Source organism: Podarcis cretensis, assembly GCF_951804945.1.
Source record: "Podarcis cretensis genome assembly, chromosome: 1".
In the NCBI taxonomy this organism is placed as follows: Eukaryota; Metazoa; Chordata; class Lepidosauria; order Squamata; family Lacertidae; genus Podarcis; species Podarcis cretensis.
In genome coordinates this window covers 82,671,870-82,698,337 of record NC_137170.1, presented here as the reverse complement: position 1 = coordinate 82,698,337, position 26,468 = coordinate 82,671,870, and the positions used below count along the sequence as shown (strand labels likewise).

Genomic DNA, 26,468 nt, shown 5'->3' with positions numbered 1-26,468 from the left:
AGTCTGTGAGAGAGGGGCTACTGGTTGAGCCTTGTGCTGTAGCCTAGGAACCATCTAAGTGGCACTATCTCATTGCCATCTGTGCAGCATTGGCTGTCAAATCTTTATTGCAAGAGGATTTCATGGGGCCTAGCCAGCCAGGCTTCCTTCTGGTTGCCAGTTTTTACACTGGCTCCTCCTGGCCTGTGCACATTAAGCAGATGTCCATCAACTGACACCCACGCCAGGTAAAGCGTCATTGAATATTTTTTGCATCTGAAGCTACGGTTAAAAGCACAGCAAGTAAGGTCAGAAAAAGTGGCAACTTTACTTGGAGGAGATTGTTTATTTCTTAATACATTTCTAAACCATCTTTTGTCCAAGGAACTCAAGGTGGCATACACAGTTCTCTTCCCCTTGGCCTTCTCTCCTCACAACAACCCTGTGAGGTAGGTTAGGCTGGGAGATTGTGACTGGTTCGGGATCACCCAGTCAGTTTTGCAGCTGAGTAGGGATTTGAACTGTGGTCTCACAGGTACTGGTCCATCATTCTAAACATTACCACATTGGCTTTTTTGACTCGTGGACATTAGTGGATGGGGTGAAAGGGTGCTACTGTTCACCTGACCTCCAGTAGCTTTTGTCGCTGTTTTGTCACCCTTTATCTGCCTCTTTAATTCCCTTTTCCATTGTAGCTCCTAGTCCAGTATTCATGTTAATTATCACTTTATGATTCTAGTTGGGCTCCTTCTGTTATTTTAATAACATTTGCTGCCTGGGAGGAGGAGAAATAATGAGCTGTTGGGGGTGAGGAGAGAGAGAGAGAAAGAAAGAAAGAGAGAGAGAGAGAGAGAGAGAGAGAGCGCGAGCGCACTGAGTGGAACCCTGCACATCATGCCCTAGAGCACTCCTGCTACTTAGAAATACTCCACTCAAACCTGGCTGAGCAGAGCATCCAAGGAGCAGAGCGGCTCCAGGGCTTTTTTTCCACCTGGGCTGTCTGGGAAATGGGGGAGGCAGTGTGATGGTTTCATGACAGGAATGCTGAAACCTCCTCTCCTCTCCATTCCAGTCAGGTTTTGCTTCCCAGGTGTTAGTTCAATTGTTGCTTTGCCTGAACAGCAACACAATGAAACCTGAAGAAACGCACAGAAAAACCCAATTAAAGCCCTGTCCTTGGGAGTGTGTTTCATTCCCCTCTGACAGGAACAAAAGGGGAATAATTCTCGACACCTCCCCGAACGAGGGAGTTTAGGGAAAATGAAATATCAATCAAGGCAAAATAATAAGGCCTTTAACTAGAATCTTTTTCAGTGCTACTTGTTGCTCCTATTTCTAATTAGTAAAAAGTCTTACCTCAGGAGTGGGGAATCTTAGGCCCGCCAGTGTTGCTGAACTACAACTCTCATCACCCTAGGCCATTGGCAATGCTTGCTGGGGCTGATGGGAGCTGTAGTTCAGTCACATCTGGAGAGCCACAGGTTCCCTACACCTGCCTTGCACTTTCTTTCCAAGAAGCCCATTACAGTTCTATTTTCCCTCTCTTGTCCAGATTCCCTCTCTCTGCTTCTTCCGGGCCATTCACTTCTCACTTCCAAGTTGAGACAGAATCCTCATGAGCAGAATGCCGCAGCCTCAATTTGGCCAGTGCTCAAATTACAGAGGGGGGGCAGAGGGGGCTGGGTCCCATTCTCTGTTGTGAAGGCTCATTCACAACCATTTTAAAAGGCTAATGGGGAGGGGGGAGGCATGATCTGGATAAAAACTGGAAGGAATCAAGGAGTACAGGGTATGAATGGTTTTAGGAGCTCCCCTATTCCCCACCCCCCATAATTTGAGTCCTAATTGAGATTGCCCTAGGAGCTACTGTTGTACTGTTCTTTGGGGGTTCTCTAAGGCATATGGTAACCTCTTGTCAATGAGCAGCTGGGAGAATGCTTGAATGCCTTTAAGAGACCCAGCAGTCTATGAAAATGCCAATCAAAATATTTGGGGTGGGAGACCTAGCAACATGGTAGTGGGAATCATAAAGGCCATTCCCATTGAATTGAAGGTGCTAGTTTATAGGAAAGACCCTGGTTTCATGTTGCTGAGTCAGTCTCATGGGAGCTGCTTATGGAGAAGTGGCTCCCACACAGCTTCTAAAGGGCATTTCTGTTGCACAAGCTGGCAGAGGCGGAGCTAGCTGCTCTGGCACCCGGAGCAGCGCACATGCTGTGCACACAGGGGCGGGCCAAGCCGCCTACGGGGGAGGCTCTGTGAGTGTCCCACGGGGGTGGTGCTGCCTGCGGTGAGTGTCCTATGGGGGCGGGGGGGGGCGGTGTCACCCCCCCTCAGGGATGACACCCAGGGCGGACCGCATTCCCCCACACCCCCTTCCCCCGCCAGTGCAGGCTGGTGCCATACTGAGCAATCTTGGGTTCTCATTTAGTAAAGGTCTTGTTTCTAATATGGAGGCCCTTGATCCTTGTACACATACAAGAATTATAGCACATTACGGAACCACTGAAAGGTAGGCTAGAGGGAAGGAAGAGCAGCTCAGTTGATTCCCTTGACAAGTTTCCAGACTGACAGAATGCAACTAGCCTTGAAATCATAGTAATACTTGATATATTACATGACATTACAGGCAGCTGTGAAGTGGGATTTTCTGTCATTGATTACCTAGTTCCAAAGCACAAGAGGGTTTATTACAGTTACCGTATTTTTCGCCCTATAGGACGCACTTTCCCCCCTCCAAAAATGAAGGGGAAATCTGTGTGTGTCCTATGGGGCGAATGCAGGCTTTCACTGAAGCTTGGAGAGGGAGAGGGGTCGGTGCGCACTGACCCCTCTCGCTCTCCAGGCTTCAGGAAGCTATCAGCAAGCCTGGGCAGCCCGCGGGAGTTCCTGCAGGGCTCCCCAGGCTGCGGATAGCAGCCTGCTTGCCCGGAGCGCGGGGCGCCCTGAAGCAGAGCGCCCCGCGCTTTGGGAAGCTATCCGCAGCCTGGGGAGCCCACGGGAGTTCCCGTAGGGCTCCCTAGGCTGCGGATAGCAGCCTGCTGCATGGAGCGCGGGGAGCGCTGAAGCAGAGCGCCCCGTGCACCGGGCAGACATCGGCCAGCCCCACAAGCTCGGGAGACAGCGGCGAGGTGCAGCGCCGCCATCCCGCCGTTCCCCGACCTGGTTTGGGGGGGGGAATAAAGGGAAAAAAAATTTCCTTTATTTCCCCCCCAAAAAACTAGGTGCGTCCTATGAGCCGGTGCGTCCTATGGGACGGAAAATACGGTACTGTCTGGACCAGTCCATACACACAGCAGAATCAGGCTGTAGGTGGATGGGTTGTATGTTTGAATGCTCAAATACCCCATCCAGTGAACACAGGAAAACAGCATGTCAGCGAGAAGGTTAGGCAAAAAGCTTATCCCTGATGTGCTATTTTTCTACATGCAAACAGTTATTTTATAAGAGAATATAGCTGCCCATCTGCTTGTCCTGAAGAGAGAGCACACATACCTCGCTTTCTTTCCAAGCAGCTGTAAATTATAATCTCTATCATTTATACCCATCCATCCACACCCAGGGACGCAGGTGGCGCTGTGGGTTAAAGCCTCAGCGCCTAGGGCTTGCCGATCGACAGGTCGGCGGTTCGAATCCCTGCGGCAGGGTGCGCTCCCGCTGCTCGGTCCCAGCGCCTGCCAACCTAGCAGTTCGAAAGCACCTCCGGGTGCAAGTAGATAAATAGGGACCGCTTACCAGCGGGAAGGTAAACGGCGTTTCCGTGTGCGGCTCTGGCTCGCCAGAGCAGCGATGTCACGCTGGCCACGTGACCCGGAAGTGTCTCCGGACAGCGCTGGCCCCCGGCCTCTTGAGTGAGATGGGCGCACAACCCCAGAGTCTGTCAAGACTGGCCCGTACGGGTAGGGGTACCTTTACCTTTACCTTTTTATCCACACCCAAGCTTTACATCTTGGTTCTGCTTCTTGTTTAAACAGGTCTATGATGTGCTTAACTGCTATCTTCTATTGACTCGCATTAAAAACATTGAAAACATTAATGGCCGCCACTGCCTTGGCAGCAGGCACATCATTTCTGCTCCTGCATTGCCTTGCTGTTCTTTTCCTATTATCTGACTGGCTGCTAACCTGTCTCTCTTTTCCTTAGTTGCACAGCCCTGTTTGCACACCTTTGCTCTTAGGGCAAAATGCATCATTGTCTCTCTGGGAGCAATTTTAACTAAAAATACCTATTGCTGAGATCTTGGCTTTCCTGAAGCCAGCACCTCCTGCAGTGATATTAGCAACAGAATTAAAAGGAAACTGATGTGTAGAGCCATCATTTCTGTCTAGTTCATACCCCCACATGGAAAGCTGATTCACACAACCATTTCTGGGGATTCTTGTCAGTTTGCAGGTGGGAGGAGGTTGCTTGTTTTGTCAGTCCAGATATTAATAGCGTGATGGTGCAGCAAGTACTATACTGTATTATCACCACAGTCACAGATCTGTAGGTAATGTGTACCACCACAAGCACTCTTAGGTCCAAGTCACTCATGCACATACATTGCTTGATTACACACTTGTTTACTTACATTGTGGTGCACTCATATGACTTCATTATCAGAGCCGTCTTTCCCATAGGACTTAGTAGTGCGTTGCACCAAGGCGCTGGCCCCTCAGGGGTGCCCCAGCGAGTGGAGGAGCTGTGCGGCTTTGCTGGAGGCCTCCCCTTTCACTGCATGCCAGCCAGCTACGCCCTGCCAACCATAAAGCTGGCGGGCATGCAACTTCCCTCCCAAGCTTCTGCGGGGATCGCTCTCCTCCCGAGAAGGCTTGGGAGGGAAGCTGCGCTCTCCTCCCACGGAGGCTTGGGAGGGGTGCAATTTCACTCCCAAGCCTCTGTGAGGATCACTCTCCCGCAGCGGAATGGGGGAGAGTCCCCCCCCCCCCAGGATGACTGGTGGTGCGCAGCTACGGCCACACTATCCGTGGTAATTTGGGGGCGCTGGGTGGATATTTGCACCCCAGCGCCGCATCTGCTAAATATGTTCATTATGCCCATCTTCAGTCCAGAATAACAAAAATCAACAACACTTCCCTATATATAGGCCTCTCAAGAAATGGGTTTGGTTCTAATAAACATCTCGGTTCTGTTCAACTGCCTAGTTGTGGAATTACTGCAGAAAGACATCCATTTTTCTTACAAGCCCAACAGAGGACTGGAATGAGTCTGTAAAATTACATAAAAAGAAAGCCAGATTAGATTTATATACTGGTACTCTACTGGAGTATAGTAGATCTGAATATATTCCTCTCAAGGAATACAAATGAACAAAAAGCTGGGGGAAATTTAGAACCAATGAGGAATTTATAAGCAGATGGCATGCAGCACTCAACAAGTGTTCCTTGGATTCAATCATTATTTATTATTGATACCTCTCATAGACTTGGGCATGACAGTTGAGAGAAAAATACTGTCAATTGGCAGGAAAATACAAGGGATGCTGGACTTCAACAGGATCATAAATTATCAGACCTGGAAATTAAAGGAATTAAAAGAATTAAAGGAGTTTAGAAGGGAAGCAAATAGCAGAAAAAATTAAAACCCCAATGAGAGAGAATATGTATATATACAGTATTAAAAACAGTATACACTTGACATAGAGAAATCTGCCAGTAAAAAATATTTCATTTGCTGTCTCAGGCACTCAACATTTGGATTGGACCGACTGGGATACGTCATAGATAAAAGCAACTTGAACTGTGTGCACACTCATATTTACTCTGCATCTGGTGTGTTTCCACTGCTGGTTTGTGAAAATGCCGTTAGCCTGTAGTTTCTTGAAAAATACTGCGTTTTGAGGCACACACACCCCCGCGTAAAAAACCCAGCTTCAATCTGATTTGAAAACATAAGCCAAACAAAGTGACTTGGAAACATTTGGAATTTAAGAGGAGCCTGAAGGATTTGAAATGCAGAAGGGAAAAAGACAACAGCAACCTTGCTGCACGTTAAGCTGGCAATATGTACACAGTCAAAGATTGTCATAATAGTTCCCCTTTTATCTTTTAAATATATGGTTCAGCAGCCTCTCCCTACCTGCTAGTGTGCAAAAAGCATGTAAAGTCAATGGAAATCAATGAGATTTTAAGCTACAACCTATTCAGCAGACAACATATACACATGGAGGGGGGTGTTTTAAATAAGAATTGTTGTTTGTCCCACTCTGAAACACAAACCAATATCAATGCTTAGTGTTTTTTTTCCAGTTTATAAGAATCCTTATATTGAAATACCCTCTTAGAAACACTTTGATCCTACAAAGATGCTTTTTTGATCAAAGCCGGCTTTTATTCCACTAGGCCCTGTAACTCTAGCCATCCATTATTTCTGGGAATTAATTTTGAAAGATCTTCAGAAATGAGAACAAAATCCTTCTTAGGTATGAAACAATATAAGCAATTTTGAATGAGATTTCTTACAGAATATAGTTAATTATACCAGTATAATTATTATGGGGGCTGACAAAGGCAGAGTTGTAGCAATTATGAACAGAAAATAATTATGTGGCAGAGGTGGAATGACAATTGTGCAATCACACAGCCTGTACCCTTTGTGTAACACCCAATAAAATACAGAAATGATAATAACAATTTATTTCCAAGCCTTCAAAACATATAAACAATACAGTACTCAATAAATACAATATTCAACAACAAAAATGCCCTGTGATTTTCACAGAAGTATCCAGTCTTGTGTCGTCTTCTTCTTCTTCTTCTTCTTCTTCTTCTTCTTCTTCTTCTTCTTCTTCTTCATTTAGCCATTAAAGTATAGCCCTGTAGCAATCAGAAATTTGAGTAGCTCTCAAATGAAGAAAAATGAGGCATAAAATACTATCAGTTTTGAATAAGAACTTGCCCCAAATACCACTATCATACGGGTTACTTGCTTAGATTAATAAGAATGCTTTCCCCTTGCTAAGGACATCCATTATTCTAAAATTCTGGGCTTTTCTTTAAGTCTTTTAGACCTCAAATAAATTACATTTCATGATTTTGGTGACTTCATCCAAAACTGCAGAGTTTGTATAAAATGCATGAAAATGATCTGCTAGTTATTTTTATTGCTTATATGCAGGAGCTCCCCACAACAGGATGCACTTACCCAAATCATAGAAGAGAGTTAGCAAAACCAACCAACCATCCCTGTTAGTCCAGCTGAAGTAACTGACCACAAATGTTTTCATTTTTCAGAACAACTTAATATGGCTGGTAAAGGAAGTGATCATGGGGAATTCATGCTCCCCCGCCCCCCAGAAAACCACATTTATGTGGTAGACTTCAGGGACAAATTTGCAAATCTATTTCTATAAATCGACAAGATTTTTATAAAATGGCATAGGAATATGGAAGAACTGGCATTTTGATTTTTGATTTTTACTCTGGGTCAAATCTAGACATGCTAATATGACGTTTGAAATTACATCTTATGCCAAGGGAATTCATTTTCTAGATGTTTTAATGGAGAGACTGTAGATAGACAAATGACATCTATGTATGGGAAACCCATGGATAAGAATATATTCCTGTGCTATGGCAGTCCTCTCGTCCTCAGGAAATAATTTTCTACAAAAACAATTTACAGTATACGTCTCAGGAAGAACTGTTCCAAATGTATCAGATAGGAATTCTGAGGGGAAGATAATAATGACTAACAACTTGCTCAGCAGAGGCTAGAAGCTGGCAAATATAGAGAGGACAGCGCAAAGGAAAGCAATAAGCCTCTGTGGGGAGGGGATCACGGAGAGCGAAAGAAGGGGTTGGAATTTAATAGGTTTGTGTGTAGCCTGTGTTAATCTAGTTTTGGGGAGCATATAAATAGATACTGTCACATTTTAGGATGAGGCATCTAATCATAAGCCTGAATTTTTATTAAAGCTTATATGTTTAATCAGGGCTTGTATTTTAAAAATGAGCTTAAAGATCTTCAAATATTTTATGCCAGGCAGAAGACCAGCTGCCTAGAAGAACCTTGGCAATGTTTTTCTCCTAGACAAGGGGCCCCCCTGATTTATAGCAGAAAACAATTCTCAAAGTCGTAAAAAGGGAATTACAGGCTGAGAGCCAAGGTTACACTGACCCTACAAATTAACGGTGGATAAATAGTAAAATGAGCCATATCTTCTTCCTAAGGTTAAAAAGGTCAAGAGCAGTGAAAAAGCAACTGGTCTGGCTGGCAGAAACAGAACATTTTTGGGAAGTCTTTTCTAAAGCTGTTTCTTTCTTAAACTAAGATCCTTTTAAGATTTCTTTTCCTTTTAAAAGGTTATTTATGTATTAAATATATTAGTTTAAATATAATTATGCAAAGGATTTAAGAAATGCTAGATTCTTATTTCATATAGTTGGAAGAGATCACAGGGGCCATCAGCCACCAGCCCCCCCCCCTTGCCAGACAGGAGACGCCATCGAGCACTCCTGATATATGGTTGTCAGGCCTTTTGTTTAGAAACCTTCAGATGAAGGAGATCTCTCAATGTTGATGTGAACTCAAAATCCTTGACATATGTTTAAGATAAAAATTCAAGATTAATCATCTGTTTTGGAAGGCAATAGGGCAAGGAGGGCAAGAGGTGAGCTGGTAATTAAGATTCCTTGTTGAGACACATGTAAGATATATTACTACTTATTTGTCATATAGCTTTTTGATTTCCATAAAAGGGCAGAAGGAAATGGGTGTATCTTTTGTGATTGGTTCTAGCAAACAGCCAATAGGAATTTCAACCAGGCTGATTGGACAGAGGCAGCCACAGGAGGAGCAAGGGGGCTGGATTAAGGAAATATAAGTGCTGGCCAGAATGGCAAGAGGCCAGGCCAGAGCTTGGTAACCATATACCACTGTGCCTCATATTTATTTGTCTGACAAATAAATTACTATTTTAATTTCTCTATTGCTGCGTTGAATATTTCATTCCAGCTAAGCGTTAACCACAAGCAGGGTGCTACAAGGAAGCCTTCTCTTCTGTGGTAAGAGGCCCGTGCGAACCTACAGGAGAACTAATTATGAAGGCTAGTTTAGCATATTCTGATATTTCTCTCTAAATAATAGATTGCACCGACTGACTGGAACAATTCCACCCACCCACTTGGGTGCTCTCTGAGTGGTGCTTGTGTCTATTGCCAATTACCCGACGAGTGAAATCTTTCCCCAATCCCACAGGTAGTAAAATATACCGCTTTAAGCATTGCCTCCCTCCCCTTGTAGCGAACCTGTTGTCATTTATGCCATTAGGGCCCACATAGCTAACGATACATGGGAGGAAAGAAGCAGGCCTCTCAGGATAAGGTTCTGAGGAGAAGAGCACAGAACAGCACCCTGATGAGCCAGAAGAGCTTCGTCATCACTTAAAAGGTTTTTCTTTTTCTTTTATAGAAATGCAAAGGCACTGGATTGAACTTGGGCGCAGCGGAAATGTTAAATAAAGAGAGTTAGCCATAGCTATTCAGAAGAGAAGGCTGGGTTTCAAATGCTTTGTGCAGTTCTGTTTCTTTTTCTTGCTTGTGGAATACTTTCCCCCTCATTTTTAGCACTAGAAACCCCACAAAAACCTCTGTTCTTTCTTTCCATGTGAAAAGATAGGAACCCACAGTTCGGCCTAGTTCTGTCTTGCTTTTGAGGAGAAAGCGGGAGCCTTGCCTGCTTACCAAAGCGTTCACAGTAAATATAAACACATTTGTGGCATTTCTGTCCATTAGTGTTAAGTCCTTGAACTATAACATACTGGGGGGGGGGGGGGTTGGTTGGTTGGAGGTTGAAGAAAGGCACTCCAGAGAGCCTCAGGGTTGTTTTCCAGTCAGTCTCCTGAATAATCAGTGTCCGCCTGCCTTACACATTTCCTTAATAAACCCACCCGTTTCATTATTCCACTCTGCTTTCTCCATTCCCTATGAACTGCGCTCCCAGCCAATACAAGAACTGCGGAGATCTTTGTAAGAGGCACTGGCAACTGAGTGCCTAACTAACTCAGACAATCCCCTTTCTTCACACAGATTCAGCTGCTGATGGTTGCCTTCAGCTTAAAGGCTGCAATTCTGTGCACACCTGCTTCCCAACCCTATGTGCATTGCCTTAGAAGTATGTTTCATCTTGACACGGGGACAAATAGCAGAAGATGCCTTCACCCTGGTATGGTTCCCCTTTTGTAACATACACAGCCCAACATGACAACGACAAGGATCCGCCAACATCATACGAATCAATCTGGCTAACCTGATCCAAAAACACACACACAAAACCAAATTTCACTACAGCCAATCAAAGACAACCAACCACACCCTAGGCCACCCCCAACCTCTCACCACCAAAGAAATAAAACAAGCGAATAGTAAGAGAACCCACACAAGTGACGCTGACACAAAACCCCACGCATACACTAAGTAGAAGAATAGAAGCATTGCCACCCGACTCCACCCCACTCACCATTTCCCCTCCACCGCTTTCCCCCTTTTCTTTCTAACCTAACACTGTATGTAACACTAATGTATCACAACAAATGATATTGATCTGTAGAAAAAGCAAATTGAAAAAAGAGACAATGCACATTTTTTTGTAAACTAAGAAATATTTAATAAAACAAAAATTAAAGGAGTATGTTTCACTGAGTTAAACAGGTCTTACTCTCCAGGAAGTGTGCATTGCTTTGCAGCTTTGTTTTCGGAAGACCTGTTATTTCAGAGGAACTTACTCTTGGGTAAACTTGCACATGATACAGCTGTAATTTACCGTATGCTACCTGAGGAACTGGTTCAATTTTCCTCTCAGTCTGCAGCTGCTGTTAAATTTATTTAGTCAGTTCCAAATACTGGATTTCATAGATCCATTAATTTCCCTTCCCAGTAGCTTAGACTTTGTCTGAAATGGATGCAAATGTTGACATTATAGAGAATTCAATAGCAGTCCAATAAAGGGAGAAAACATGGCACTAGTGCAAAGGCCAAGGTTTTCTAAGGCAGTGTAGTAAAACAAAAGAACTTCAGCTGATCGCTTGGATAACATAGCTAAGTAGAACAACTGGAGTGGGTTCTTTCAAACCCAAGGACTGAAACCACCATTACACTATCTTTGTTCAGGCATTTGGTGCACCCAAGAATGGTGGTGATTGACCAGGAAGGAGATATTGGGGTTGTGATGGATAGGTGGTTGAAAATGTTGACCCAGTGCACGGCTGCAGTGAAAAGGGAAAAATCCATATTAGGGATCATTAGGAAAAGGATTAAATATAAAACTGCTAATATCATAATGTCACTATATAAATCTATGGTGTAGAGCTGGAAAAGGTTTAAATATAAAACTGCTAATATCATAATGTCACTATATAAATCTATGGTGTAGACCTGGAAAAGGTTCAGAAGAGGGAAAAGAAAATGATAATGAGGTTGGAGGAATTCCCCTACGAAGAAAGGTTTCAACACTTGGGGCTTTTGGTTTTGGGGAAAAGGTGAGTGAGGAACAGCAGGATGGAGGTGTATAAGACTATGCATAATGAAGAGAAAAATGAGTATGAGAGAGAGGCTTTTCTCCTTTTCTCATAATAGAATCTGCGGCCATCCAAAAAAGTTAATTTTTGGAAGATTTAGGATAGACAAGAGCATAGCACATAGTTAAACTATGGAATTTGCTATCATAAGATGTAGTGATGTTCTTGCTTTTTGTCTTGCTTGGTTTCACAATTTGCTTCTTGACTTTGATTTGGGCTGGGTTGTTTCCATTTTTGCTATGGAAACATATGTTTGGTTTGCCACTAGATGCAGCAGATGCTGCACCAGATGGACCTTTGGCCTCGTCTAGCAGGGATCTTCTTGTGTTCCAAAAGGAAGAATTATAAGTTGGGTCACACCTGTTGACTCTGCCTCTGCTTTCCCTGTGTTTTAGGATCCTGTGTTCATAGAGCCTTTCCCATACATCTGGGGGTGGGTGGGCTTCTGTAAGTGTGACTTGGTGCTCTCAAAAGTGGAAGTCACTGGACAGAACATTCAGGATACTGTGCACTTTTGGGTGCAAGACGCCAGTGGCCAATGAAGACACTGATTTGCACCTTGAGGAATAATGCTCTTGATTGTGTTGTGGTGCAGGGTCCCCATCTAAATAGGTTTTAAGTAGAGGGACACACATCAGATAGTGTATTGGGAAGATTTCTGGAGAGCATACTCAAGGGTGGTGTCCCTGTGCTGAAAAAGGTCAACTTTCTGTATTGAGGCAACTCAAATTCTGCATCAATAAAAACCTAATGTCTGTGATTACCGTAGTAATGTAAGGATTTCAAAAGGGGCAGAGGATCTTGGGTTCATTTCCTGGCACCTTCAGTTAAAAGGGTCAGGCAGCAGGTGATGTGCAAGAAGACCTTCACCTGAGACCCCACAGAGCTAGGGGCAGAATAGACAATGTCTGGCTAAATTGACAAACAATGAAGCCTGGCATAAGGCAACTTCCTATGTTTTAATTTAGTCATCATCGTCATCATCAACAACAACAACAGTTCTGCTTCAGCTGGTTACGGGGAAGTGGCCCTTGGCCACTGTTGATGTTATTCAGCAGCCCTTGCATGCTTTCTGAGATTTTACTAGGCATTACCACTTTCTTGTTTATCTTTGCAGACAAGAGAACTAAAATAAACTAGTTTTTTCCTTCTTCAGTGAAAGCTGAGGCTCTTGGGAAGTTGATTTTATGCTTGATACCACATCTTGTGCTTTTCTTGCACCTGCACATAATCACAGCATACCCAGAGTCAAGTACACACACCATGTTCTGCTGAAAATCCCACACATATTATTATGTAAACAGAGGGGTATTGGCCAAGTTCCTAGAGGTAAGAAATTTACAGTACCGAGAACCAAACAAATAGGAAAAGCAAGATAGCTATTCTGTCTATACAATGGCACATTTTAACGGTGACACGGATGGGTGGGTGTGGCAGTGTGATGCAGTGTGCAGTTGTGTTTGGTATGCTAGTTGTTACGAGCTCCCTGCATGTAATAAGGCAAGTGGATTTCAGCCTCATCCGCTTCTGAACCTGGTTGTGGCCAGGATAAAGCAAAAGATATGTAACATCTTGTCATGTCTGTCCTGAGCCGTGGAGCCCCCCATAAGCAGGTAAAGCAGTTAATACATGCTGGAAGAGGAGAGATTTCTCAGCCAAGCCCTACCCACCAAACCCTCTGTAATTATTTAATCTCACTCTGTGGAAACCTTTTTTATTTTTTAAATTGAACTGTCAATATGCGTTGATGCGGTATCTGTTCTCTTGAGTACCCAGCACTGAGAGATATAAGAGAAAGGCTTGCACAGTTGATTGGCTGAAGCTGAGAAGCAACAAGTGACTGCAGTTATGCAATGCAAGGTTAACAGCCCTGTTGTCATACAGATCAAAATTAAGAAAGAAAGAAAAGGGGAGCACATTGTTGCATGGATCATGTTAGGAACTGGGAGAAATAAGCAGGAAAAAAACGGTGTTTCTCATGCATGAATGCCATTATGGTGTGCTTGGTATTTCAGAGACCTGGTGGGATCTAACACATGACTGGTATACCTATTATTATTAGTAGTAGTATTAGTATTAGTATTTATATACCGCCCTATACCTGGAGATCTCAGGGCGGTTCACAGAATAAAATCAAAATATAAAACCACAAAATACATAATCAAAATAAAAACAACAACCCAATAACCCCCCCAAACCCCCCACATTTTAAAAGGGCATAGGGTGTCAATCAAATCAACTAAAGGCCTGGTTAAAAGGAACATTTTTGTCTGGCACTTAAAGGTGTATAATGAAGGCACCAGGAGCACAGAGCTGTCCATAGAAGGAGTGTCTATCAGCTTGTTGGATCTCTTAAATGTCCAAGGCCAGGGAAATGCATGCAGCAGTAACTATAGGATGGGTTCAATGGGCATAAAGATTCTGGAAAGATTTGTGTTCCCGTGGTGCTGGAGCAATTGAAGGCTCCATGGAATAGCTTCTCATGCCATGCGTAGTGATTGCCCTTAGCCTTTAAGTGTAGATGAACTGAGAACTACCCATTCCACTGAGCTAAGGAAAATGATTAGGCATGGCCTTAACCACAGGACTGCCCCTTCCCCCGCACTCTAGACTTGATCAGGGACACGGGTGGCGCTGTGGTCTAAACAACTTGGGCTTGCCAATCGGAAGGTCGGCAGCTTTAATCCCCGCAACAGAGTGTTTCTCTGTCCCAGCTCCTGTCAACCTAGCAGTTTGAAAGCATGCCAGTGCAAGTAGATAAATAGGTATCACTGTGGCAGGAAGGTAAATGGCATTTCCGTGTGCTCTGGTTTCTGTCACGGTGTTCCGTTACACCAGAAGCGGTTTAGTCATGCTAGCCACGTGACCCAGAAAGCTGCCTGAGGACAAACGCTGGCTCCCCCAGCCTGAAAGCGAGATGAGCGCTGCAACCCCATAGTAGCCTTTGACTGGACTTAACCATCCAGGGGTCCTTTACCTTTGCCTTAGTCTTGATCATAGGATCACAGTGCTTTAACTAAGTGGCCGAGCAGCTTGAGAGCCACGTGTTAAAAGTATATTCTATGGATTTATTCCATTAGCAAGTCTTCAGGGACCTGTTCAAATGTACTTCACTGACTGGGCATCTGTTTTCCTACCTGCAATATGTGGCTTAAGATGTGCTGCTTTAAAAAATATCACAGGGCATGTCCAGAATAGAGAATAGGAGATTAAGAGACCGTGCAACAGTAGTTTACCTCAACAGCTTCTGCAAATAAAAAAAGAATTATTTACCAGAGCCACTTTTCATCACTTCTTTGTTTCACTGTGTTGAATTGCTTTACAATCTGTGTCTCACATACCCTCACAACAATTAAGGAGAGGAATGCAGTGCAAACCCAACTGTCACTTCAACAATGCCCAGTCTCCCTAGTTTCTCCATTACCTCCTGGTGGATAAGTCACATCCTTCCCACCTAGTTCCCAATACAGGTGCTGAGGAAAGGCAGCTGCCTCACACGTGGCAGTCACTACCTTTTTGTATTTGCCTCTTTACTAGAAGTCATCCGATAGCCCCTGGCCATTTTCCTGGCTCCCTGCGCACTGGCTGGGAGAGGCTGCACTGAGAGACAGGGGGCCATGATTGGCTGCTGCTTTGGACTCAAGTTGCCGAAGCTATGAGGCAAGCCAATGAGAGACACTCCTGGGGTGTGATGTTCTGCACCCCCACCACCGAAGGCTTCAGGTGCAAATATGTATAAAATAAACCATATTTCTTAAAGGCACTCATCTCTGCTGTGCCTCATTTGTGTTTCTTTGAACACAAACCTGGTTAAGTGCCAAGACCCCGGAAATCTCTTGCTACCTCCTGGCAGAGATTGGGGTGGCCTGTAACGCTACATTTTTCTCCTCTGTGATATCTACTTCCTACAACTCCGTTCATATCTTTTTGGCTTCATCAGATCAGATTGCTAGTAGCTCTCTGTATGTCTATAAATATTCCCACCACTCGTTTGCAACTTGAAAGAGGATAAGCAAACATTTGAAACTTAAATGCACATGGGATGCATGCTATTATTCTCCATTCCTGGTGTCCTTTTTCTAGAGTCAGATCCCACAAGCCATTATTCATGTCAGAAAAAGGCTTACAGGATCAAACCTTTGCATTGTAAGGCAGGTTATTTTTGGATCAAGAGCTTACCTTAGGAGATTTAAGTTCACAGACTCTGTTGCCGGGGACATTAAAAGCTTGGAAGAGTCACCATATGGGTTTACTGACTTTACACTGGCCAGCCTTGATCTTCTCTTTGTGCTTCATCCAAAGATCATTAAAGTCAATGGGGTTTGTCCATTGATTTCAAATAGATTTCAATCTAATCCCAAGCCTCCCCCCACCCCAACCAGAGCTTTAGTGCTTTGGCAGGGGTGGGGTGGAGGGCAGCTTGCCACTAAAGGCTTGTACAAAGCACTGTCCCTTTGTGCCCCAACAATGCCAAGGTAAAGGCAATGCTTTGTCAGTCGCCACTCTTGCTTTGCCTTTTTCCCAGAAGGGGCTGTCATTTGAATCTCTTGTTCCTGAGAGGTTTGCTTATTCAAAGACATGAGCGATTTGCTGTTGTTTTCCGATTCCTGTATGATTTACAGAACATGGATTATTGTGGGCGTTTGGGAGGGGAGAGGCTTCAGTATGCTACTCGTCTCATCAGACATTTGCAGCCTGCATGTGTTTTGCTCCCCCACCTCCTGCTTTCCAGATCGAAAGACAGCCAGCTTTGGCAGAACAAATGCACGATTAGTGCCCATGTTGGCAAATTAAGAGAAGCAGTTTGTGCAGACAGGGGAGGTAAATTATGAACAGCAATGATGGGATGGGAGGCAAACATGAAGACAATGCCCCTATAAGAGTGAAATGGACAGCACTGAGTAGGAAGAGGGAAAGTGTAAGGATTATGATATAGCCCAAGGCCTAGCCAGATTCTCCAGTCAGCCATTGGATTGATCTTTTGACTCTTCCCTTCCAACCATCACTGCCCTATGCCTGAGGGTGGCCATGGGATGCATAAAGCTCCCACAAAATGTTTTTGGTGGCCTCCTCCAAATATGTAATGTCCACTTCAGCAGCACTGGTCTCATGTGGCCCCCAGAGTGTTGACCGTGGGCCCAAGTGTCCCCTGGCGCTGAAGGAATTAGCACTACACCTTTTTTTTCCTGCTCTTGGTACTACTAGTATCCAACTTTTAGAACCTTGTATTTTTTTAGCACCCTCTCCATGCACAGATCGTGACTAGGAGAGGAGCACAGGTGTGTTCTCTGGAAGAAAAAGGCCACTTTCTCATCATGCATTTAAAGTCATGACTTGCTCCAAAGAGTTCTGAGAGCTGTAGTTCGTGGGACTTCCGGGTTAGCGCCTCCGGCAATGGCGGAATTCCTCTGATCGGGAGGAATTTGCTCCGTGAATTCAGGGTCTGGCTGCCACGGCGAAGGCGGAGACCCACTAAAAATCACAGGCGGGAGAAGCCTGTGAATGTGGGATTCGGCTGGCACCTTTTGCGCCTCCCCTACTCACGGGGAGACCCGGTTTCGGGGATCCGGAGCGATGTGGGGTGAGCGGCGCGGTGCTTCGAATTGACTGCTTCTTTCACGGAGTGAAGCCGCATTGCTGTTGCCGGAGAGCGCTGACTTTTTCCTGTGGACAATTTGATTTTAAACAACTACCTGTGAGTAGAATGGAAAATTGGATTTTTAAGCGTCTTAATTTGGCACCGAAACGGGGAGGTTTCAAACAGGAAGTCCGCCTTCCCCTTTCGTAAATAGATTGAAGCAAAGAATTTGCAAGCTAAAGTCTTGGAAAGTCCTATGTAAAGGATTAAACTTCCATCGGCTAAAATCATTAAACTCCCCTTGGAGGCAGGAGAAGAGGGGGGAAAATTTGGATCACGTAAGCCTGCAGGAGAGAGTGAAGAAAGTTGGATCACCACCGCTCTGAACCTGGAAACGGACTGCTAGTAAGACTGACGTTTTTGGGAAAGTTCATTGACTGTGACAGTTAGTTAAATAAGAGAAATACATTGTTTCCATTGTCTCCTTCTGCGTTTAAAAAGGAGTAAAAGTAGCTGAAAATTGAAACTAATTTTACTGCTTGAACTGTGCTTAAAAGGATTGATACAAACAGAAATTATTTCCCTCTAGAGGGAGCCTTTGAAATTGTTACAAGACTTGAGCTGGTGGAACCTCCAGCTGCAAGAGAAAACCGTGAGATTGACCTTGGATTGCTTGAGAATGTCGACAGAAGAAGCCTTAGTGATTGCACTATGCAAGATAAGTGAGTCATTGGAACAGCTCCACAAGAAGACGGATGTGATGAATATTAAAATTGATATTTTGGGACAAAAAGCGACTAATTTGGGACAAAAAGTGAACATCTACACAGAAACTATTCAGGAACCAATACAGGAATCTACTTTGACGTGCCAAATGGTGGAGAAAGCGAGGGAGAAAGTTGTGGTTGTTGAACCTAAAGTAATACAAGTGGAGAGGGAGAGAGCTCCAGCCTTACAGAGGCAATTTGATGATTACAAGTTGTTGCCCTCTATGATTGAATTCAAAGAAAGTCAGATTGGAACCCTGCCTGGACTGGAGAAGGAAAGTTGGATAGATCGCCTCATGCAGGGATTTACTGACCTTTGGGATCTGACCTGGGTCAGGAGGAAATTGGAGTTGTGGGGACCTTCAGATTTGGAGGGATTTTGAAACACGTCCTGAAATATCTTTTGGATTTTAGTTTTAACCACGGAGATGTGGATGACATGTTGAGAAGGAATAAAAACATTGCTAGGTTGGAGCTCCCCTGAGACCTACTCTTCAGCATTAAAGGAAGGAAATTAAGAACAAGATCAGCAGAAGACAAAGCAAAGTGTATGTATAAATACGAAGAAGACTTGCAGAAGGGACCTGGAAAAGAATTAAGAGCCTTGGACAGAAGATCACTAGGTTGATGGACTATATGGAATTGATGGAAATGACTGGCAGAATCCGAGACCAGGGAGAAGAGACGGTGGAAGAAGATTGGAAAAAGTTTAAAGTTTATTTATAGAAATACAGTAAAATTAATGAGTGTTAGAAAAATGTTGGAATGAAATTATATGGCCTTAGTAGAAGTGTTATAAGGAGTTAAGCATAAATAAGTATTATAGTATTAATGGAAAATAAGGTTAAAATAAGTTAAGATATTTATATGACAGAAAATAGTGAAAGATGGAAAGGAATTGCTGAAACAATTAATAGAAGTGGAATACAAAAAGGGAGGTGAGAGGAAGTCGATGAAACAAGGGAATGAAAGATAAGGCATTGAAATGGTATGATGTATGTTTTTAAATTGTTTTTGTTCTGTTTTGTTTAGTTTAATGCGTTAATGTGGTGTGGTGTATTGTTTATATATTGTATTGTATTGTTTTTGTGTGTGTTTTTTTCTCCTTTTCTTTTTCTTCCTGTTTGTAAGGTTTAAAAGCAATAAATATTATTTTTTTAAAAAAATGAGAGAGCTGTAGTTCGTAATTGGTGCTGAGAGTTGTTAGGAAGCCCCTCTTCCACTCTCAGCATGGACATAGCCAATATTTTTGTTGAGGAGGGGGCGTGTTTGTTTATTGTTTGGGGAAGGGCAACTTCATGGCCTCCCAGAGTGACAGTTTCCAGTGACGAGGAATTGATTGCTAAACCACTTGTTAGATTTCTAAGGGAAGCACCCTTAACAAACTACAGCTCCCAGAATTCTCAAGGGGACCCGTGACTGTTTAAAGTGGTATCATAGAACTTTAAATGTATGGTGTGAATGTGGCCTTTGTGTTTAGGTCAGGTGATGGCTCAGGAGTTTGCTGGAAGGCAAGACTGTCCTATGCAGCAGTTTAATTCACTAATGTAAGATGTGTTGTGCAATACGCCTGTGTGTTGTTTGCCACCTAGCAAGTGAGCAATGGAGGGGTTGCCTCTGGCTGCTTAAGGCTTAGTTAAAAACTAGAATTATGATAATCCACTGTCCACACAACTTTTGCTCTTTGTGTGTGTGTGTGTGTGTGTAACTTATCAGATTGGATCCACATGCTCATACTAGAATATTGTTTGCTAGAATGCTTCTGTGAACAGACCTTGACTTGGAGAATGTAAAGGCTTATAGAGGAGCAAGCAGTAGAGGGTTGTTAGGCTAGTGCATTTCAAAAGTAGAGGGCTTGCTGGGATGAGGCAAGCCGTGCTCTGAGCTTCTTTGTGAGAAAGGAAGAGGGGGGTCAGCTAGCAGAGCAAGAGGCAATGATGGCCCAAGCTACCTAGCAGGAGAGCATGTTCACAGAAGAGGATATAGAAGTTCTGCAAAAGGCCAGCATATGCACTGCTACTTCTCCTGGCTACTCCTCCCCACAAGGTGAGGAAGAGTGGAGCCTACATTGAGATCCTAGTGCTCCCCCTTGTGAAATCTAGTGGGGCTAAAGGCGGCTCTCACATCTTGCTAGCTCCCCAAAACATTCATATTAATTTTTTCTGCTCCTCCACCTCTCTCTCCCACCCCCTGCAAAATAATTGCATCTTTAAATCATTGGTTGTTTTCACATTTGTAAAAGGCAGTGACTCCTGCATTGTCTGAGGTAGAAAAATCGCTGAAAGGGGCTAAAGGTGAGCCAACTTTGAAAGAGCAAGGTAGATGCCATTAGCCACCTTTTCTTTCAAGATATTTCTAAGCACTTAGTCTAACACAAAGCAGAGAGAGCCGCTGTGTTTCACAAAGGAACTAATTTGTTTTCTAGCTTATTGAAAACCAGGAAAACACGGGAGTCCATCAATGCTTCAACCAGCAAGTGATCCAGTATGTCTGGAAGTGTCTGCTGCCAGAGCTGTTCCAGTTCCACAGGCCAGTAAACACCCTCAATGACATTATTTCAATTGTTTATTTGCTTCAGTTTTGTTTTTGTTTTGCCTGGTGCATAGTGGCTAAGGACTTTAATATTTTAATAAGACTGAGTTTAGATTAAATGGGATTTTGGGGTGCTCTCCAGCCCCTGTGATTTTATATTTTAGGATTGGATTCTGCAGGGAGGGTGAGGATGTTTAAGAGGTCAAACTTCATTGGCGGGCTGAGCTGGACAGATAACCTTTTTGCTAAGAAACTGGACCTTTGCATAACTAAAGAGATGGCCAAGAAGAGGCACAGAAATAGCTAGAGGGCATTCTGAAAGGAGGCATGTTGTCCTGCTCACTCTTCTACCATGTCTGGAGGCGATGTCACAGAGACTGCCTGAAAGGGCAGGATCTGTTGCTCATGTATAAGCTGCCCCCCCCCATCATATGCTCAGCCTGTCCATAGGTGTAAATCAACTTTAGATCACAAAATGCTATCATTCTCCATTGATCTTCAATCCAAAGGAGCCAGCATGTGCTGGGACCCATGAAACATCATGGTGTTCAGAGATTGAGAAATGCATAACGATATCTAATGTGCAGACCTACTCATTAAAACCAGTGGGAGATTTGCAATGAATAAAGTGGACAGTGTGTGGCACCCTTTGATATTTATGTATTCGGTCATCAGAATATGCAACATGTGAGAAGAAGAACAGGAAAAAGAGAATTAGTTTGAGTGTGAAGCCCAATGGAGGTTTTTATTTTCTTTCTTAACTTCATTAAAAACTTATTAAAAAGTGTAATCACAACAAAGTATATAAAAATTATTTGCAATGTAGAAAACCTCTTACATACTCATTGATTTCTACCCTTTCTTCATAAAGTCAATGGAAAGGGAAACATTCAGTTCCAAAAAGCCCTCTAAACGTTGACTGTTGTCTCTTTATCAGAATCCATGTTTTAGGCAGCCATTCCTTCAATGAAGGATGGGAAGGTTCACACCAAATTTTTGCAATCAACATTTTTGCTGCGGTTAATAGACTCCTCAATACCTTTATGTTTAATTGTTTCCCTCAAGTGCCTTCTGAAAAGAATGGCCTCGTAATGCCTTGAGGGGATTCCAAAATCCCATGTTTGCTGCCTAGGGCAGATGCACAGCGGCACAGGTCTGTTTGCAGGGGAGAAGCGGCTGGCAGGCAGGCAGGCAGGTGTTGCTCTACACACATTGCCTCAGTCCACCAGCCTCCCCCTTGCAAACTCTCTTCCCTGTCTTCTTCCCCCCCCATCTGAGACTGGAAACTGGAAATAAGCCTGGCTAAGAGGAAAAAATTGCTAAGGGAGCAGGATTGTGGGGATGGGAGATTTAAACACCACTCTCCTGCTAGCCACTTTCCGCTTGTACATTCCCTTCTTAGCCCCACATTCACATTAGGGGCTGCAAAGACAGGTCTGGGGCTCCATGCATGCTATGTAACTTCAAAGTCCCAGATTTCTGCCATGGAAGTGAAGAGGCATTTGTTCTGAATCCAGGGCTAGCCCAATACATTTTGCTCTCTGAGGCAAACCAGATACCAGCAAAAACAAAACACCCGGGAATCCTGCAAATTGTAGTATGTTCAGGGTTGCTGGGAATTGTAACTTCTGAGGGAATAAACCACAGTACCCAAGATTCTTTGAGGGAACGAAGGTGCTTTGAATGTGCTTTAAAAGTGTAGTGTGCAATAGCCCAAGTCTCAAAAATTCACCTCATCTCTACTGCTTGTCATTTTGGACCAGGTAACTACTGTTGGTGCTTCAACCATTCTGTTTCTCACATTCTCTTCCTGTTCTCTGATTTCCCTGTCCTTTCTTCTAACCTTGCATGGCCCAAGCCCTGCCATGCGGTGACCCACACTAGATCCTCCTGGTTAGATCCTGTAAATCTTCTCTACCTCAGTTTTCCCCTTGTGGACATTATCATCACCATGCTTTATATTTATAATCAACAATATGGCAATATGGGGGAGAGAAGGTGGGAGAGTAAATGACATGGTGGTAGACGTTATGGATGGTGTAGGTTGCGGACAGTCAAAAGGCCTTGTGCTTATTTGTATAGGAAGGTCTCTGCATGAGAGCTGTCAATTTGTGTTTGCACAGAATGCAGCAGATTGAGGAACTGGTCTCAACTGGGGCTACCAGGTGCTGCTGTTACCATAATAATTACTGTCTGATTAACTCTCTGATCAGAACAGCTTGTACCAGATCTATGCAGAGAATCCACACAGGGCCTTATAATGTAATGGATGAATCTTTGTTAATTTAAATTAGCCTGAAGAAGATGCCCTGTACAGATGACATAGCTGCATCAGTGTTTACTTATGAGTGTGTGATTGTGCCCTGCCCTTCCATGCATTCATGTGACCTTCTCAAAGAATGTATATGCACACAGGCGGTACTGTTGGAGGAACCATGTGTGCTATCTATCTATAGTCTGATCTTTCTAAATCATGTGGGAAATATGGACAGTTAAGGCGGTTCCCTGCTGCAAAACTTACATGTGTTTAAGATGTGTGGACTGGGCACTGAGGATTTGACAGAACAACTGGGGACAGGAAGTGTGATTCCCCCTCTCCCATGCACGTGATTGTAACCGCCTAGTCAGAACACTCAAACAGGGCTAATGCTGCTGCAGAAGTGGGGCAGCACGCAATGGTCACAGCAGTGTAGCATTTTCAAGGGCTAAAAGCCCATGAGCAGGTTCATAGTGCAGTTCTGACCCCAAGTGAAGTTGCTCCAGATGTCTTTGAATACAATATGTAATGAGACAAGTGGGGGAAATTACTCGCCTCCTGTTCCACTGAATAGCCATCTGGGTGCAGGGCAGAACAATCAAATGACACAATAATTAAATGTCACGACTGAGAGCCTAAACTGTGATCTGGGAAATCCCTGGTTCAAATCTCATCTCGCCCATGAAATAATCAGCAATAAAGATAGTGGCTTACCTTACAAGGGTGTTTCCATGATGGAACGTGGTGTATTTAGAGGACATCTAGGTCAAATGGTGTATAAATGTTATTACAACTGCTGCATCATATATGCACAGAGTAGCAGGCACTAGACATACTGCGGGTCAATATTTGGTTAAACAAATTGGCCTCAAGTAATAGGCTGGAATATTAAAATGTCCATGGGCTTCCAGTGGTGGTTATAGGTGAGTGATTGAACTCCCGAGATGTGGTGTATAAGAAATGAGCCATAGAGGCAGAAATAAACTGTGGCAGCTCCAATTCAGAAGAGAAACTATGTAGGGGTGGGAAATTCAATAACTTGAAGAGGTGGGTGTAGGGAAAAGCAGAGGGTCATTAAACACCAAACCAAGAGTCAATTCAGAGTACCTTCTTATTATGGAAAGGCTCAGAAGCATACAAAAAGGAATGAATATCCATCATAGAGATGATGCCAAAGGCTGTGTTTGCACATCATGTTAAACCATAATTAATGTTTCACTGGAGTTTAATGCAAATTAGTCATGTGCTAATACACAATGCTCAGAAGTCCCCACTTCACTCCTGGACATGCTGTGCTGGGAACAATGGACCACAAGGCTTGGCTTGTTGTTATGTCTAAACCTAGACTCATGGTTTGTTTCCCCCCACAAACAAACAAACAATGAGGAGTAAGTCAGAATAAATCTCAGTTTATGACTTGTGGTTTGTTTGAAGAGAAACAAACTGCAAGCTTGGTTTTGGACTACATGACAAGCTAAGGCTTGCGTTTTGTTGCAACAAAGCATGGACTTTGAGAAGTGTGCACCTGCCTAACATAGTCAGATGAAGATATAAGGGGCTCTTTGTGCTAAGTCATATTTAGCTAGGAACATGTCTCCACATTGCCAAAGTTTATATATGCATTATCATGTGGGGCAATGTCCTTCTTCCTTCCAGAGTGTTGACTATGAAGTATGTTGCAGCAACACTAACAAGAAAGTTTTTTTAAAAAAATGGTTACCCATTTGTAATGTCCCTTTTAATGATGGAAGAGATGGCCAGCAATGGCTGCTGTTCTTTTCACCATGTGATGGAGGGGCAGCAAATGCAACAGAGGATGCACACTTTCCAAATCCCGCAATAACGTCACATGGGACAGGCAGACACTTACACATTTTTCTGGAGCCCTCTTCTAGCATCATGTGCGATCTAGCCTAAGTAACTGAATAAATCAGTCCTCCAGGACATGGATTCTTGAAACTTCATCACATCTCATCTCCCCAGTTAGAGAAGAAAATTATTCAAGCCTCAAGGCAAAACAAAGGCAGGCTGCTCAGTTGGAGATGCTTAGTGACTTGTTTATGCTACAGCTTACTATGGCTCAGATCCACTCTGTTAAGGTCCTAGGGTTTGAACTGCCTGTGCATCTGACCATTTATTCCTTTGCAAAATAAGAAGCGGTGGCAATATTTACATAGCAGTGGGCTGCTGTATGCCAGAAAAGAAGGTGTCCCCAGAGTTTGTCACCCATTCCGTTAGCACTCTGTTGTTTTTTGCTATGACAGAATAACACAGCCTTCCGCCTGAAATCTATTAATGCTGTGTCTTTGTTCTTGTTTTGCCTGTCAGCCTTATAGCAATTCCTTTTAAAACTTGGTATGGCATTCTAAAAATTCATGGAGAAATGCCCAGTTAGACAAATACTGCAGAATTGGGCAACTGCTTGAGAAACAACCAACCAGACGCAAAATCCAGTCCTCTAGTTTCTGTTTGTTGGCCACACTGCACATCAGGTGTACTGTAGGGCAGCCTCCTGTCCTGCAGGGACCCACACACTGGAAACCTTGTGTGAAAAATATACACCAACAAGGGAGCCTTCAAAGACCTGTAGGCCACTAGCCATCACACTACGGCAAGGAGCACACAGGAGCCATGGCAGAGATTTTTCCTTCCTCCTCCCCATAGTCACTCCAAGGTGGCAACAGGGTCACAGCCAGGGCTGGCCCACCCATGAGACAAGGTGAGGTGGTAGCTTCAGGCGGCAGGATCCACAAGGGCAGCAAATCTAGCCTCCAAGGAGCCTCTACTACTCCCGCAGTGGCCAGTGGCAAAGATTCATGCTCTGGCACCGGGGGTGGGTGGGTGGAGAGCAGGTGGTGGCAGGGCTGGCACGCGTCCTGGGGGCGGGGCGCCCAACATGGGCGGGGGGGGCAGTTGCGATGGCACCTCACCAGAATCGCACTGCCAAGGGCGGTGTGCTCCCCCCACACTCCTCTTCCTCTGCCAGTGGCAGTGGCAGTGGCAGCAACAGCTGTGGCACTCTCCTTGGAGGCCACCTCTTTGGCAGGTCCTGCCTTGCAGCATTTTCGCCAATAGGAGCGCTTCTGGTCTCCTCCCACCCTTGTCCCTAACATAGATCTTTATTCCCCACCCCCATTGTTCCTGATGTAGATCTTCACTCACACCTTCTTCCTTGGCAAGGGGCAGCAGCACCATTTAGTTCACCTCCAGTGCTAAAATGTCTTGAGCTGGCCCTAGGAATAATGAGCCTGCAAGTAGAATATACTACAATCTATGCTTGCACACTCTTAAAGGCTTTCAGTCAGTAGTGATACAGCTGCTACCACTATGGAAGAGGGATCCCTCACTCTGAGGCGGCAGCAACCATATCTTCACTCGTCTCATGCTAGCAGCAGTGAGTGTTCTTTCTGCGGAGAAAATAGCCAGCCAGTTGCGGGCTGGGATGAGGAGGGGTGGGGAGAGCAGGGCACATCTGGCTGGCTTCCTGCTGAAACTGGATGTGCATCTTAGAAGGCAGAGTAGGGGTGGGGAACATCATACACAGGAGCCAAATTCAATCCTCTAGCCCTCTCTATCTGGCCCACAAAACCCACCCCATTTCCCCTGATCACACCTCTGACTAGTTCTGCTTCATATCCCATATATTTTTTGCCGGGATGGAATGTGGATTTAAAAGGCGGATAATGCCTCTTGCTTGTCCAGCTAGAGAGGGGTGTGTAAGTGTTTGTACAAATTACATAGGTAAAATCTGCATTTGTTGTTCCACCTGCTTTTGCCTCTGCCCATGCCCACCTCTAGACCCTTGGAAGGTGTCCAGTTGCACTGACCGTGGATGATTAT

The 26,468-nt window shown here is 44.2% G+C and overlaps 2 long non-coding RNA genes across 2 annotated transcripts in view; one reads left to right on the top strand and one right to left on the bottom strand.

Moving 5' to 3' along the window:
• Positions 1 to 305: 305 nt before the first annotated feature.
• On the bottom strand, positions 306 to 5,496 carry LOC307205085. Its single transcript, XR_013833850.1, has 2 exons — positions 5,394 to 5,496; positions 306 to 754 (listed from the first exon to the last, which is right to left on the bottom strand). It is a non-coding gene; the product is annotated as an uncharacterized lncRNA (long non-coding RNA).
• A 3,479-nt stretch (positions 5,497 to 8,975) lies between these two features.
• LOC307205036 overlaps positions 8,976 to 26,468 on the top strand; it is a 46,467-nt gene continuing 28,974 nt past the window's right edge. Inside the window, exons 1-2 of the long non-coding RNA XR_013833809.1 lie at positions 8,976 to 9,369; positions 20,265 to 20,368. This is a non-coding gene — a long non-coding RNA (uncharacterized lncRNA). The remainder of the gene's footprint in view (positions 9,370 to 20,264; positions 20,369 to 26,468) is intronic.